General features: G+C 42.2%; 1 protein-coding gene across 1 annotated transcript in view; it reads left to right on the forward strand.

The window, feature by feature from the left end:
* Window positions 1-13733, forward strand: part of TFEC (transcription factor EC) — a 134814-nt gene that overhangs the window by 49752 nt on the left and 71329 nt on the right. The window lies entirely within an intron of this gene.

Genomic DNA, 13733 nt, shown 5'->3' on the forward strand with positions numbered 1-13733 from the left:
CATTTTATTCCAAGGGAGGGACCTCAGGGTCATTTGCTCTAACTTGGGATGTTGGAGAATGTTGACAAAAATGGAAACATGTTGTCAGGGAACTGACATCGGAGCCAGAAGTAGAGGCAAGGCTCCCAAGCGATGCCAGAGAAGGGACCAGCAGGGAGAGAGGGAACTCATCGGCTGGGGAAGGAAATCAGCGTAACACCAGGGATAAAGGGGGGCGGATGGGGGAATCGGTGAAGGGGCTCCAGGACTCTTCGCCGGAGACCAGCGGGGAGAGCACAGGTCCTCCGCTACCCACACCCACCCTGCGCAGAAGACTTCCGCGCAGGGAAAGTAGGCGTAGACTTGGCGTCAAAGAACTTCTTTGCTGGAAGAAGTTCAAGAAACGCCCACTGACGGATTCTGCTAGCAACTGAAACAGCCACGAAGTGAAGGGCTGTCCAGCCAGGAAAAGGTTTAACCAGGCAACCTAGCCAGGAGTGGCGGCAACTTAAGCACGAACAACCCCATATAACCATTACACATGTCCAGAAGAGAAATTATGTGGGGCTGCCCTTGAGACTGACCCAGAAACTCCAGTGGGTGCAGAATGCTGCAGCGAAACTCCTTACGGGGTCCTCACCACAGGATCACATTCACCCAGTGCTATACCAGCTGCACTGGCTCCCAGTAGAGGACAGGATCAGGTTTAAGGTGCTGGTTTTAACCTTTAAAGCCCTATACGGCCTAGGACCCTTGTACCTATAGGACCGCCTTTCCTGGTATGTCCCACAGAGGAACTTACGGTCTTCAAATAAAAACATCTTGGAGATACCAGGCCACAAGGAGGTTAGGCTGGCCTCGACCAGAGCCAGGGCTTTTTTGGCCGTGGCCCTGATCTGGTGGAACGCTCTGTCACAAGAGACTAGGGCCCTGCGGGACTTGACATCTTTCCGCAGGGCCTGCAAGACAGAGCTGTTCCACCAGGCCTTTGGCCAAGGCACAGTCTGACCCCATCTCTCCTTCTGTAATCCTCATAGAACTCTAGCCCAATGGCTGCCATTAATTTGATTCTGAATTGATTCTAGAATGTATTTTAATTAATTGACTGTGTGATTTTATGTACACTGTGCTTTTTTACTTGTTGCTAGCCGCTCTGAGCCCGGCTTTGGCCAGGGAGGGTGGGATATAAATAAAAAAATATTATTATTATTAATATTAATACAGCAAATAAAATCAGTATCCACTGCTGTTGCTGCTTTCAGTCCGCAAGTGATATGGTTGGGCCGGCCCTGTTAATTACAGGAGGCAAAGTGAGGTGACCGCCTTGGGTGGCAGGGTCCACTGGGGCAGCAGATCACAATGTGGATCTTTCTTCCTCCCTTGTTCCTGATGTACATCTTCACTTACACCTTCCCTAACTGAGAGGGATAGGCGCCATTTTGTTGATTCACCTCAGGAGCCAAAATGTCTTGGGCGAGCCCTGATAACTGATGACATTTCATTCCATTTTCATTGTGTTTCCTTGGCACTGAAATGAATGGAGTGGAATAATTAACTACATACTTACTTACTTACTTACTTACTTACTTACTTACTTTGCCAAACCTTTATTAGGCATTACAAATTACATAAATATCGTAAGTTAAGATAGTGAGGCCAACAACATTGGAACAGAAGACTAACTGCAGCAGAATGGAAGCGGTGCTGCATGTGATGAAAGGAGGGCGGAACAGAAAGCGATGCTGTCTTAGCTCCCTAACTTCAATCCCCTTCTCAGTTCAGGAGTCTTGCATCTACAGTGGCCAACCAGATCTCTAAATGCAACAACACTCTCCCTACTTGTGATTCACAGCAACTGGTATTGAGAGACATATTGCATCTGGCAGTGTTGGTGGAACTTACTCATCTATAGCTTTCATGGATTTGTCTGTTCTTTTTCAAGCGCAGCTCTACTATCCTAATCCACCTTCCGTTTTTCAATATATATTATTTGAAAAGCTCTCTCAGTTGCCATTTCTACCAAACTCAAGCCAAATTCCCCTCCCAGGTCCAGATGTCTTATCTTAAGGGCAATCCTTCCTCTCTTATTTGGCCCTTCTTGTCTCTAATTCATAGCACACCCACCTTAGCACACAAACCCTGGGAGCTGTAGTTCACTCACCACAGTAACAAACTAGCAAACTACAGTTCCCAGAATTCTTTGTGGGAAGTCATGTGCTTTAAATGTATGGTGTGTTTATGGCCTAATAATCGCATAATTTAAATCTGTGTCCTCTGTTGCCGTCCATTATGCATTATTGGCTACTCTGCTCGGCTTGTTCCTTTGTTGAAAAGAAACTCTTTAAAGCTGACCACAGAAATCTGTCTCCATCAACTAGAGATGTTACACATCAGAGTTCTTAACATGAGATTGCTTTGATAGGTGAACTCGGGACCTTGTATATAAAAATGGAAACCATTTTCTTATTGATGGCTCTCCAGTGAAGTCAGTAACGTTCGGAACCTCACCAAACCTCAATTGCCATTCCAAGGCCCTAGCCCAGAAATTTGTAACCGGAATTTAGAGTGATTTTGTGCACAGGAAACATCACACAACTATTTTTTCATTGCATTATTAGTATTGCTCAATAGCCTGGCTTTTGTTGGTTGTATTTTTTTTTAACTAATGGGAAATACTTTGACAAAGCTGTCTTAGAAATAACTGAGAGTGGGTTAGTAACCTCACCTATCCTAAGTCTCAAATAATAATCTTCATCAGCATAATGTCTGAATAAAGTGTTTTTAAATGTGCCTTGATAAGTATTGACAAACTCACTCATAACAGCTACTTAAAAGCCATTATTGTCTAACAGGCTCATAAAATGCATTCTTCAAAGGGTCTTAGTTATATATTTGCATAATGGGGAAAGGGGTTATGATCTTATGGAAAGACAGAAGAAACTAAAGAAAAGCTCTAGCATTGTAGAATATAAAATCCTCATTAGATTCTTGAGTAATGCGTGTTCCACACATCTAAACTTGTATTTATTGTTGGGGTATTATATTTTTTATTTAAAGATCTAACCTTGGATATTCTCAACTATTATTTTTATTAATATTTTTATTCCTTCAAATGCATTTATTCATAGATTCAAATAAAGTCTTCATTGTTGTGGTCAATGACCATCATAAGGAATTTATTCGTGGGTTACTGTTGTTCTAATATTCAAAGCTAATTAGTAGGATAATCCATCCATTTTGCTATTCACCTGTTGGGAAACCTAGACTGGGAGAATAGGTAAGGTTATCATATATGTTGCTTGCTAGACCCAACAAGAGAGGAGACTATCCAATTCAATTTGAGTTCAGAGACAATGGTTGGATTCTGAGATCCTGTGAATGGAATTATTCTCCTGGGATGCTCCCGCTTATTGAAAGGGGAGGGAGCAATTTTCACTAACTTTTCCTTACCTGCTTGCAACCCTTTTTTGCTCTTCAGATGAGATCCACATGTTCATAATAGAATCCAGTAGCTTTCAACTTCCAGCAAAGTCCAAATGGAACACAGTGTGAACATGTCAGCGTATTTTATTTATTTATTTGAATATGTATGATATGTACGTTCATAAAATATATCAAGGTGGCTTACAACAACAAAAAAATCACTATATCTAGAAAACATAATTTAAAACATTAATGAAACAGCTGGTTAAAAAGGAAAAAAAACCATATAGTGAGGGGGTATCTAAATACAAGGTGTGACTGGAAAGTTTGGTGAATGGTCACAGAAATTGGACAGCGATAAATATTCAAGCATACAACCTTACAGCCTTCAAAGTAGGCCCCCTCTGATACAATGCACCATTGACAACGTTCATAGAACTGTTGGAAACCTCTGGAGAAGTCCTCTTTTCGTACTGCTTTCAGATCCCCTGTCACAGCAGCTTAGATGTGTGAAAAGTTGGAAAATCTGTACCCTTTCAGTGCAGATTTCAGTTTTGGGAAAAGAAATAAATCTGGTGGGGCAAGATTGGGAGAATATGGAGGGTGGGACAACTCAGTAACCTCAGCAACAATTTCACGTGGAATATGCAATTCTTCTACCATCATTCAGATGGACAAATGCCGATCCTGCATCAATAACTCACAAACTCCGTTGACATTTGCTGCTGTTTTGCTCGACGGCCTGCCACTCATACACTGTCTTTCAAATTACGGCTTCATCTCTGTACCCAGCTGTGAGCATTTCATGAATTTCCGATGCCAATTGTATGCTTGAATATTTATCGCTGTTCGATTTCTGTGACAATTCACCAAACTTTCCAGTCACATCTTGTAGTACAGTTTTCAAGGGACGTCTGAAAGGAGGCAGGGATGCTTCCTGGTGGACCTTTTCAGGTAGGGAGTTTCACTGGGCAGGGCCTGCCACACCAAAGACTTGGTCCTCAACCAAATCTCAGGGGCATGGGAACCTACCAGAAAGACCCCATCAGAGGATCCCAGTGACTGAGGTGGAGTATAAAGGAACATGAAGTATGAAGGTACGTTGGGCCCAAGTTGTGTTTGGCTTAGTGAATCAATAATTTTGAACCTGGCCTGGTAGCAAATCATCAGCCAACTATGATATTATGTTAATGTTTCATGTGAATCATGAAACCCATAATTCTAAGCCTTACTTGCTTGGGATACTCCTGTTCCTCAACGGGAATGTTGTGTCTTTAAGGCTGGAGTGCTATGCACATTTACTTGGGATGGAAGACCCACCGAACACAGCAGGATTTCCTCCTTCTGAGTATATATGTATGAACTCTGGCTCCCATCAACCCTAGGAACCGTGGCCAGTGGTCAGGGTGATGGAAGTTGTAGTCCAGCCCTTTCTCCATTCCCAATGTAGAGGCTGACTGAGGACCTCTGCTCCTTCCAGAAGCCGTGTTGTGCAAAGAAGCTCACAGTACGAATTGCTTCTGTCCATACAACTTGAGAGATGGACACAAAGCGTGCTGCCGTACATGTTACAACCACCATGTGTACAAGACTCTATATGTGGTATGTACGAGGTAGATCAGCCCTTAATTAAGATGATGTTTCATGCCAAACTCAAACTTCTGTGTGTCTTAATAGACTCCATAGCAAGCGGATTGTTAACAAGAAACGGAGGCACTTTCCCCCTATTATGGGACAACAATGCACTTGCAATTCTAGATGGCTAACAGCAACAAAACTGCTTTAGCAAATGGCTAGAGACAGCTTTGCCTTCATTATGCTTTCAAGAGGCTCCTCACATTTGGAGTCAGCTGCAGTGATGATAGGCAACAGGGACGGGGAAATGTAGGCTTTTGATATCCAGTGTAGTATATTATTTTTTGCACCTGGCAGTTGTTCCTATATTGAATGTTTGTTTCTACTTTAATGAGGAGATCAACTTTCATCCGATGAGATGTGCAGGTCACTTTGTAAATGTGTGTGTGTGCGCGCGTGTGCACACACACACACACTTTCTCTAAAGCGATGCACCAGCTGGAAATTTTGACTTTTAGCTGAATTATTTCTCCACAGCAAATGGTTTTCCTTTTGACGTATTTTAATGTACCTGCACACTGTGAGGAAGAGTGGGTGAACAGAAAACAGGCTGTTTTATTAACCCAGCAGTCACCTTTGAGTTTCAGAAATGTCCACTTTTTTCCCTGCCTTTGTACATAATCCCAAGAGACTTGTACCTGGCTTCCCTTGGAATAACAAAGTCCGCCACAAGCCTCCAAACATGATTGTTAACTGAATGCCAACTGTTTCTTCTCATCTTTTTTATTTTATTTTTAGTGGCACATTAGGGATTGTGTGGCCTTGTGGGTGCACTGTTGCGACCATAACGTTAATTTAGCTTTCTATTTATGGAAACCGTTCTCTCACTGTAACAGACTGACACTGTAGAAATTAAATTAGTTGTGTCTGCATTATTTGTGTGTGTGTCTGTGTCTGTGTGTCTTTTTACAGTGATTTTTTTTTTTAAAGTTCCCCAACTGTGCTCAGAGTGGAACGGGGAAAAAAAATAGAACTATGTTAAATGTTCTAACAGTACTACCTCTTCAGCTGAGAGGAATTTCTCTGAAACAGAAAGATAACGAACCCCCAAGAAGAGGCCGTTTGGCCCTAGTCAATGCCCTCAACCCCCACTTTTTTTAAAACAGTGGCCAGATCTTTTTCTGCTGATACATTTGAGTCCTTCCTTACAAAATATAGGTCACATCTAAAAATAAGTTTGCTTATGCCCTGCTCTGTTGTTTACTCCAAAGCAGTGTACAAAAATAGCACACAAACAGTATTCAGCTAACTTTTACTCAGGGTATACCTGAATATAAATTTAAAATTCAATGAGGTTAGACAAAGCAATGGGCTTCTTTTCTTTTTTGGTTGGTGTTTTTAGTCTGTATTTAGTAGCAGGAAGGAGAAGAAGCAGAGAGTTGTTTAGGATCTGAAAATATGAATAAAGTTATCAATATATTGGAAGTATTGTTGACTGCTAATGAGCGTCCTCAACCTGGCTTGCTGCTTCCTTTTTTCTGATTTGGCACCTTCTGTGTGCCATTTGTTTCACTTTCCTCCACTCTAGCCTGGGGAAATGAAGAATTTTTATCTCCCCACCTCCACCGTCCGCCAAACAGAGTTTTTATTTATTCCTCATAGTGTTTCAAGGCCCTGTGGGCACTTGTCTCCTATCTGAGTTAATGTGCCGTAATGATCTGCTCCTGCCACACATTCCTCTTCCTATCAATCAACAGGAAGAAATGCTGATTGAGATGGCTCCTAATAAGACCTAAGAGTAGGCCAGTTCACATTAGTACAGTGTGCCAGCTTTCTTTGTTTTCATGCAATCCGCCTTTAATTGGGAGCAATACCTGGGACCTGCCTCAGTGTTGCCTCATCAGGTCCTGCCAATCTCCCTCCCCGGGAAGGAAAACCAACAGCTTCATCCGCACAATGACTTCTTCTTTGGCGATCACTCGGAGCTGAGTAAGATTGTCTTCCATAAACACAGTTTTAACAATGAGTCCATAAGTGACTGTGGAGGCCAATTCTGGACCCACACGTCCTTCCACAGTGGGGACATTGGTTTCCGGGTGGGAGTTGATCACGGTGTGGATTTGCCAAGCGTGCCTTCCTCTTAGCATGTTTCTCCCTTGCGTCCCAAGTTTGAGTGTCTTCAAAGTCCATGACACCTTTGGTAAAGGCTGTTCTCCAACTGGAGCGCTCACAGGCCAGTGTTTCCCAGTTGTCAGTGTTTATACTACATTTTTAAAGATTTGCCTTGACACAGTCTTTAAACCTCCTTTGTTGACCACCAGCATTATGCTTTCCATTTTTAAGTTTGGAATAGAGTAGTTGCTTTGGAAGATGATCATCAGCCACATCTCACCTTGCTACACCTCTGTGGCAATCTGAGCCAGGTGTACTCAATGCAGTGTGACTTCATGTAGACCAAAATAAGACCCTGTAGAAATATCGCCGTCCATCCCTTTTGGGGGACCATAAAGAAGGAAAGAAATCCACGAGAGAAATGGACAAATGAGTGGATTCTGCTGAGACTTCCACCCATGCCTTCATCCACGAAACTCCACTATCCAGTTTCCACACTCCAACGCCCGGTCAACCTGGCACCTGAAGGTTCATAAGACCACCAGCCACATTCCTGCTTCTGTTGAATTACATGCTGTGCTGTGGTTGTTGGTTAGATGGTTACTATATTTTAAATATGATTAATGTTTTAGCCTGCATGATGGCTCCTGCAATCAAGGATCAGAAGGGGCCTTTTCCTTGCTTCTGAGACTCCAGGGACACCTGGGCAGCAGATGATGGAAGGTCTCTTTGGTTTGGCCCTGCAGGGACTTTCTTGGGTTTTTTAAGGGTCATCACCTACTTCTTTTTGAAGGAGCTGTCCAATCTAAGGACTCAGCTACATTAGCAAAGAACGCATTTTCACATGCATTATAATACTGTGACACCAGATGGCACTGTGGAGTCCTGCCTTCTGCCCATGTGATCCCCTGCTATGAGGTTTAAAATGCCTTTTTCTGAAATGCCTTTTTGATGTGTCTAGATCTAGCTTGTGTTCCATTTAAGGATTTTTTTTAACACCATAAGGAAGGCAGAACAATGGTTTTAAAGTTGACTGAGCAGGCACACTGGTGGTGTGGCCTTACTCCATCACATGATGGTGTGTTGCATTGTATTTTTATAGTATTCCCCTTCCCTAAATTTGCATTTGTACAGTTGAATGAGCATGTGCTAATTTTAGTTCTCTTCTGGTGATACATAAATGGCCATCCTACTTTTTTTTTAAAGTTTTATTTTAATATGACAACATAAAGAAACATACAACCCTTTAACCCTCCCCTGAGAGAAATATCAATTATTATTATTATTATTATTATTATTATTATTATTATTATTATCTGAAGAAGTGTGCATGCACATGAAAGCTCATACCAATATCAAACTTAGTTGGTCTCTAAGGTGCTACTGGAAGGATTTTTTTTATTTTGTTTCGACTACGGCAGACCAACACAGCTACCTACCTATATCTAATACCTACCTATATCTAACAACAACAACAACAACAACAACATATTATTTATACCCCACCCATCTGGCTGGGTTTCCCCAGCCACTCTGGGAGGCTTCCAGCAGAATATTAAAAAGCAATGATTCATTCAGTATTAAAAGCTTCCCTAAACAGGGCTGCCTTCAGATTATACAATACTAGCAGCCCCCCCCTCCACAAAAAGTGCAGTTTTGAAAGGGTCATTCCCTCATCTTGATTCCAAATGTCCAACTGTATCCAAACATAGAGCTCCTTGATCTCATGAACCATCATGCAGAATTTGGTTACAACATCTTAGGAGGTGCCCAAATGCATAGGGATCAGATAAACTGCTTTCCAAAATATATAGCAGAGATAATCTTGCACCCCACCACATATAACCAGATGCCCACATTTTAATGGCAAAACAGGAACAGTTCAGGCCCAGGGTGGGGAGAAAAAACTGGAGGGGTGAGTGTAAGGACTGTCGGTGAGGGATGGAGATCAAAGCTTATGTTCTTAAGGTTAATTTTAGGTGACTTTGGACATGATAGGAGTAGAAATGTGAATGGTGTGTTTTCTTTCGTAGGACTCTTGTGTCTCACTCAAAGATAGAGATACACCTGTTCAGAGACACATATAGCTCCACCTTTTGAACAAGATGCTGAAGTAAAGTGAGAGGACTCATGGATTCCATGCATGTCATGACATGAAGCTCTTGAAGGAGCGGGACGCTTGCCTGCTCCTTCAAACAACTCTCTCCTCTTGTGCTCTGGAAAACCCAAATGGATTTCCTTGTCTTGTTCCCATTGCCACCTCTCTTCTCCCTTTCAGAAACTCTGTCCCAAATATGGGGAACCTGTGGCAGATGTTGCTAGACTACAGTGGCCATCATCCCTGATCGTTGGCCACGTTGGCTGGTGCTGATGGGAGCCCAACAACACCGGAAGATTCCCCATCCCTATTCTATGCTATTAAAAGCTGAATGGCAGATATGAAAACTACTCAACAGGTGTGGTGTTTCCTATTGCTGTATCTCCAGGCTGGGGAAAGTTTCAACAGTGGAATTTCTGCCCTACATGCAAGTCGGCAATAGGAGCCCAGCCAGGATGGCAGAGGATGGAGGGGGAAAGGTGTGAATCCTCTTATTGACAGGCCAAAGGAGTGTCACCCTCTGACTAACTATTTCATTGTGCGAACTCAAATGGAGATGTGTCAAGCAGCCTTACACCCGAGCTATGTGCCAGTTCTAAACATAGTCAAGTAGAAACAGCCCGAGAAGGAGATACGCTTGTGAAGTGGCAAGGCTGCAACTTTATGGAAGAGGGTGTGATAATTGAATTTTGAAAAGAGCTGACATCTGAAATGAACAGCATTAGTAATTACGTGACATCCTGAAGGATGATATTAATGATTCTTATGCAAGTGTTTGTTAAACCTGTAATTCAGATTTAATGACTATCCAAAAGCCTTTATTATAAGAAAAAGAAACTCTCACTTTGTTCCCGAGTTTAATCTCCTTTGAAGCAAATTCTCTCTCTCTCTCTCTCTCTCTCTCTCTCTCTCTCTCTCTCTCTCAAGCAGGAGATGTTCAGCTTCAATTAGCATCTGCCGAAGTGAGTGGGAGAGTCCCCCACTTCCCATTTATTAAGGACGGAAAGGAATAAAAGGCTTTGCCACAATGATACCGTTTCATTGTGATTTGACCCTTTTGGATGTTAGAATTGTCCTTGATTGTGTGTGTGTGTGTGTGTGTGTGTGTGCGCGTATAATATCTCCTCTCTCTGAATTTGGGGAAATAAATTATTATTAGAATCCCCTGAATAATTATTTCTATTATTTGAATCTGTGATAGAGTTCTGTATGCTGATGCAAGGGGGAAGAGGATTTCACAAGATGGACCTGGGCATAATAGAGGAGAAAGCAATCACACAGACAGTGGTTGGTCCTCCTGTTGCTGACTTCAAACCAAGTCTGATTTGCAAAAAGCATTAAAATGTCTCAGTGCCGAGGGCAGCCCTCCTGGAATGCTTCTGGTCGTGCCCCCCCCCAACTTTTGCTATTCTACTTTATTTTTTTAAAGAAATCTTACTTAAATAATAATAAAAAAGCACACCTATCAGCATATATATTCCTATGATCTTCAATTCTGCAGTGTTCCATTTTCCCACCAGGTTGACTCGTAATACTTTCCTGCTTTTCTACAACTCCCAAGCAACCTGTTTGGTGGTAATACTAATTAAACCCTGTCCCAAGGATGCAGAACTCGCAAGAATGTGAACCCCTTTAGTGGGCTGGGTGCAAACATGGATTTGAGCTCTTCGCCGTCTTGTCAGCCTGTAAATATATAGAAAAGAACCCTCTAAATTAATCCTGTGCACCGTTTTCTAATTAGACTTAAAATGCAGCTGCTTTGAAAGGCCCCCAGAAGTGATGCAAGGTGCCAAATTAGTGTTGCTTTTGCCGAGAAGGTGTTCTTCTCAGGTCAGGGAGCAGATAACAAATGAAGCAGTGTTCGGAGGCATGCATTGGGCTGCTTGTATAAGAGCTGGCTTTCGGATTAATAGAGGAATGCAGTTTTTAAGAACTGCAAGTCCCCTAAGCTTCATAAAGAATGGCAACAATTCCTCTGTTGCGTTCCTGTTTGGGTCGACCGACCGCAAAAAGTGCCACATATCAACGTGGGCGCCCCGCTGTTTGCATTTGCTGTGTCTGATCTACAGCAACGGTTCTCATTGGTGATTCTTGCTCTGCTGCTTGAAAAGGACGAGCAGGAAGTAAATTTCCTATTGCTAGGACTCTCGGCCAGGATTCCTCTGATTTTAATATGGCTTTGGGCAAATCACTGAGACTTTGGCTTGCTTCATTTATTAATCGGCTGTCAGGATGAAGATAAAATGCCTTTTAAGGGTGGATGGAGCTGCCATTGCTCTTGTTACTTTCTTCTCTTCCAGAAACGTGGCTGATTCCAGAGGGGTGTCTCCTCATTAGGGATGTAGGAATTATAGAATTGTATTGGCGCTGTGGGTTAAACCACAGAGCCTAGGACTTGCCAATCAGAAGGTCGGCTGTTCGAATCCCCGCGACGGGGTGAGCTCCCGTTGCTCTGTCCTAGCTCCTGCCCACCTAGCAGTTCAAAAGCATGTCAAAGTACAAGTAGATAAATAGGTACCACTCCGGCGGGAAGGTAAACGGCATTTCTGTGCGCTGCTCTGGTTCTCCAGAAGTGGCTTAGTCATGCTGGCCACATGGCCCGGAAGCTGTACACCGGCTCCCTCGGCCAATAAAGCAAGATGAGCGCCACAACCCCAGAGTCGGTCACGACTGGACCTAATGGTCAGGGGTCCCTTTACCTTTAATATTCTATTGGGAGCTGCACAGAGTGGCTGGGGAAACCATGAACACTCCATGGACAAAAGGAGAAGCTTTGAGAAGAAATGCTCTGGTTCATGGGGTCATGGAGAGTCAAGCATGACTAAGACTACTGAAAGACGAAAAATCTAGTCCAATCATTTGCCCAATGTGGGCCTTGAACCCACAACCCTGAGATTAAGAGTCTCATTCTCTACTAACTGAGCTATCCCAATAGTTAGCATTATCTTCCATTCTACCTTGTATGTGTCCTATGCAGCACTGTTTCTGTTTCATTGCAGTTCATCTTCCACCCGGCAATGGTCAAGCTATGTAACTTACGTAATTTACTTAATTAATCAATGTAATCAATTACATAACTTAATTATGCTATGTTTAGTTACCACATCACTAAGTTATTCCTCCTCATTCATTTCAGTGCTAAGGAAACAAGAGGTGGGAGACGTAATCAATTCATGGACTGAAAGGCGGGGGGAACAGCGATGGTGATCACAGTTGCTGAGCTGATGTTTGTTCTGGACATGGGAGGAATAAACAAATATTTGCACTTTCCTCTCCCGTTTCCACCAGAATTTTTCAACTTCTCTACTCCACATCCTACTCAGTCCTTGTTCTTCTGTTGTAATTTACATGCAGCATTGCTACACTATTGAGAGTATTGCACTTTTTCTGTATGTACATCTCACTATGTTTTGTCCACATCTTTGGGCAGAACATACCTATTTTGAGTGGAGTTACCTGTAGCTTAGCACACGTTATAGCTATAACTATTGTGGGTACCATACTATGACCCCATTTTCATTTTTTAATCAGTCTTTTAATTATTGCTAAAACACAATTCCACCTTTTCTTTTGCATTGAAAAAGAAGCATACAGTGGTACCTCGGGTTAAGTACTTAATTCGTTCTGAAGGTCTGTTCTTAACCTGAAACTGTTCTTAACCTGAAGCACCACTTTAGCTAATGGGGCCTCCTACTGCTGCCGCGCCGCCGGAGCACGATTTCTGTTCTCATCCTGAAGCAAAGTTCTTAACCTGAAGCACAATTTTTGGGTTAGCGGAGTCTGTATCCTAAAGCGTATGTAACCTGAAGCATATGTAACCCGAGGTACCACTGTACTGCTATTACACCGTACTGCAATAATGCTATTACACCATGGTATTATAACATTATAAATCTCTTTCATTTCTAAAAATCCTAGCAATACTGCTTTAGCAATAATGAAAGATTGATTAAAAAACAAAACAAAAACGAAGTTATAAAATGGAGCCCACTGCAAACTTTATAGTAACACAAAAATTGTTTGTGAAAAATTCTTAGCTCTTCTAAAAAAACCCAGCATGTTCAAGAATCTTACAGATTAGAAAACAAACATTTTATTTAAGTGGCCTACCAATTAAACTAATAGATGTTTGAAACTCTGGTTTGCATATAGAAATATGGAGTGGAGCTTTTTCTAGCCCCTGTGCAACTAATTTTTCCATATCTTGCTAACAATGCAAAACAGTGCATCACTTCTCAGAAATTGGTCCAAAAAAGTTCAACTTGCTCCCAACCTAATTATCTTAATTACGCAATAAGTAGGTAGTGATTTTACAGGTTTAGGAAATAATTCAGAGAGGTGGTCACTTGTACAAGGTACTAGTAAATTGAGCTTTCGTTGAGTTTTCTTTTATTTTGAACTAAATTTGAAAATTCAGGCAACTACATGTGCATAATGAATGCTTTAATGCAAGAAGTGGTATGTCAACCATGGAGACGAAAAATATTTACATTAAATGTATTCTTCCCACACAATTAATTAGCATGTTAGCCTTTATCTACCCAGT

Source organism: Podarcis filfolensis (genome assembly GCF_964270895.1).
Source record: "Podarcis filfolensis genome assembly, chromosome: 10".
In the NCBI taxonomy this organism is placed as follows: domain Eukaryota; kingdom Metazoa; phylum Chordata; class Lepidosauria; order Squamata; family Lacertidae; genus Podarcis; species Podarcis filfolensis.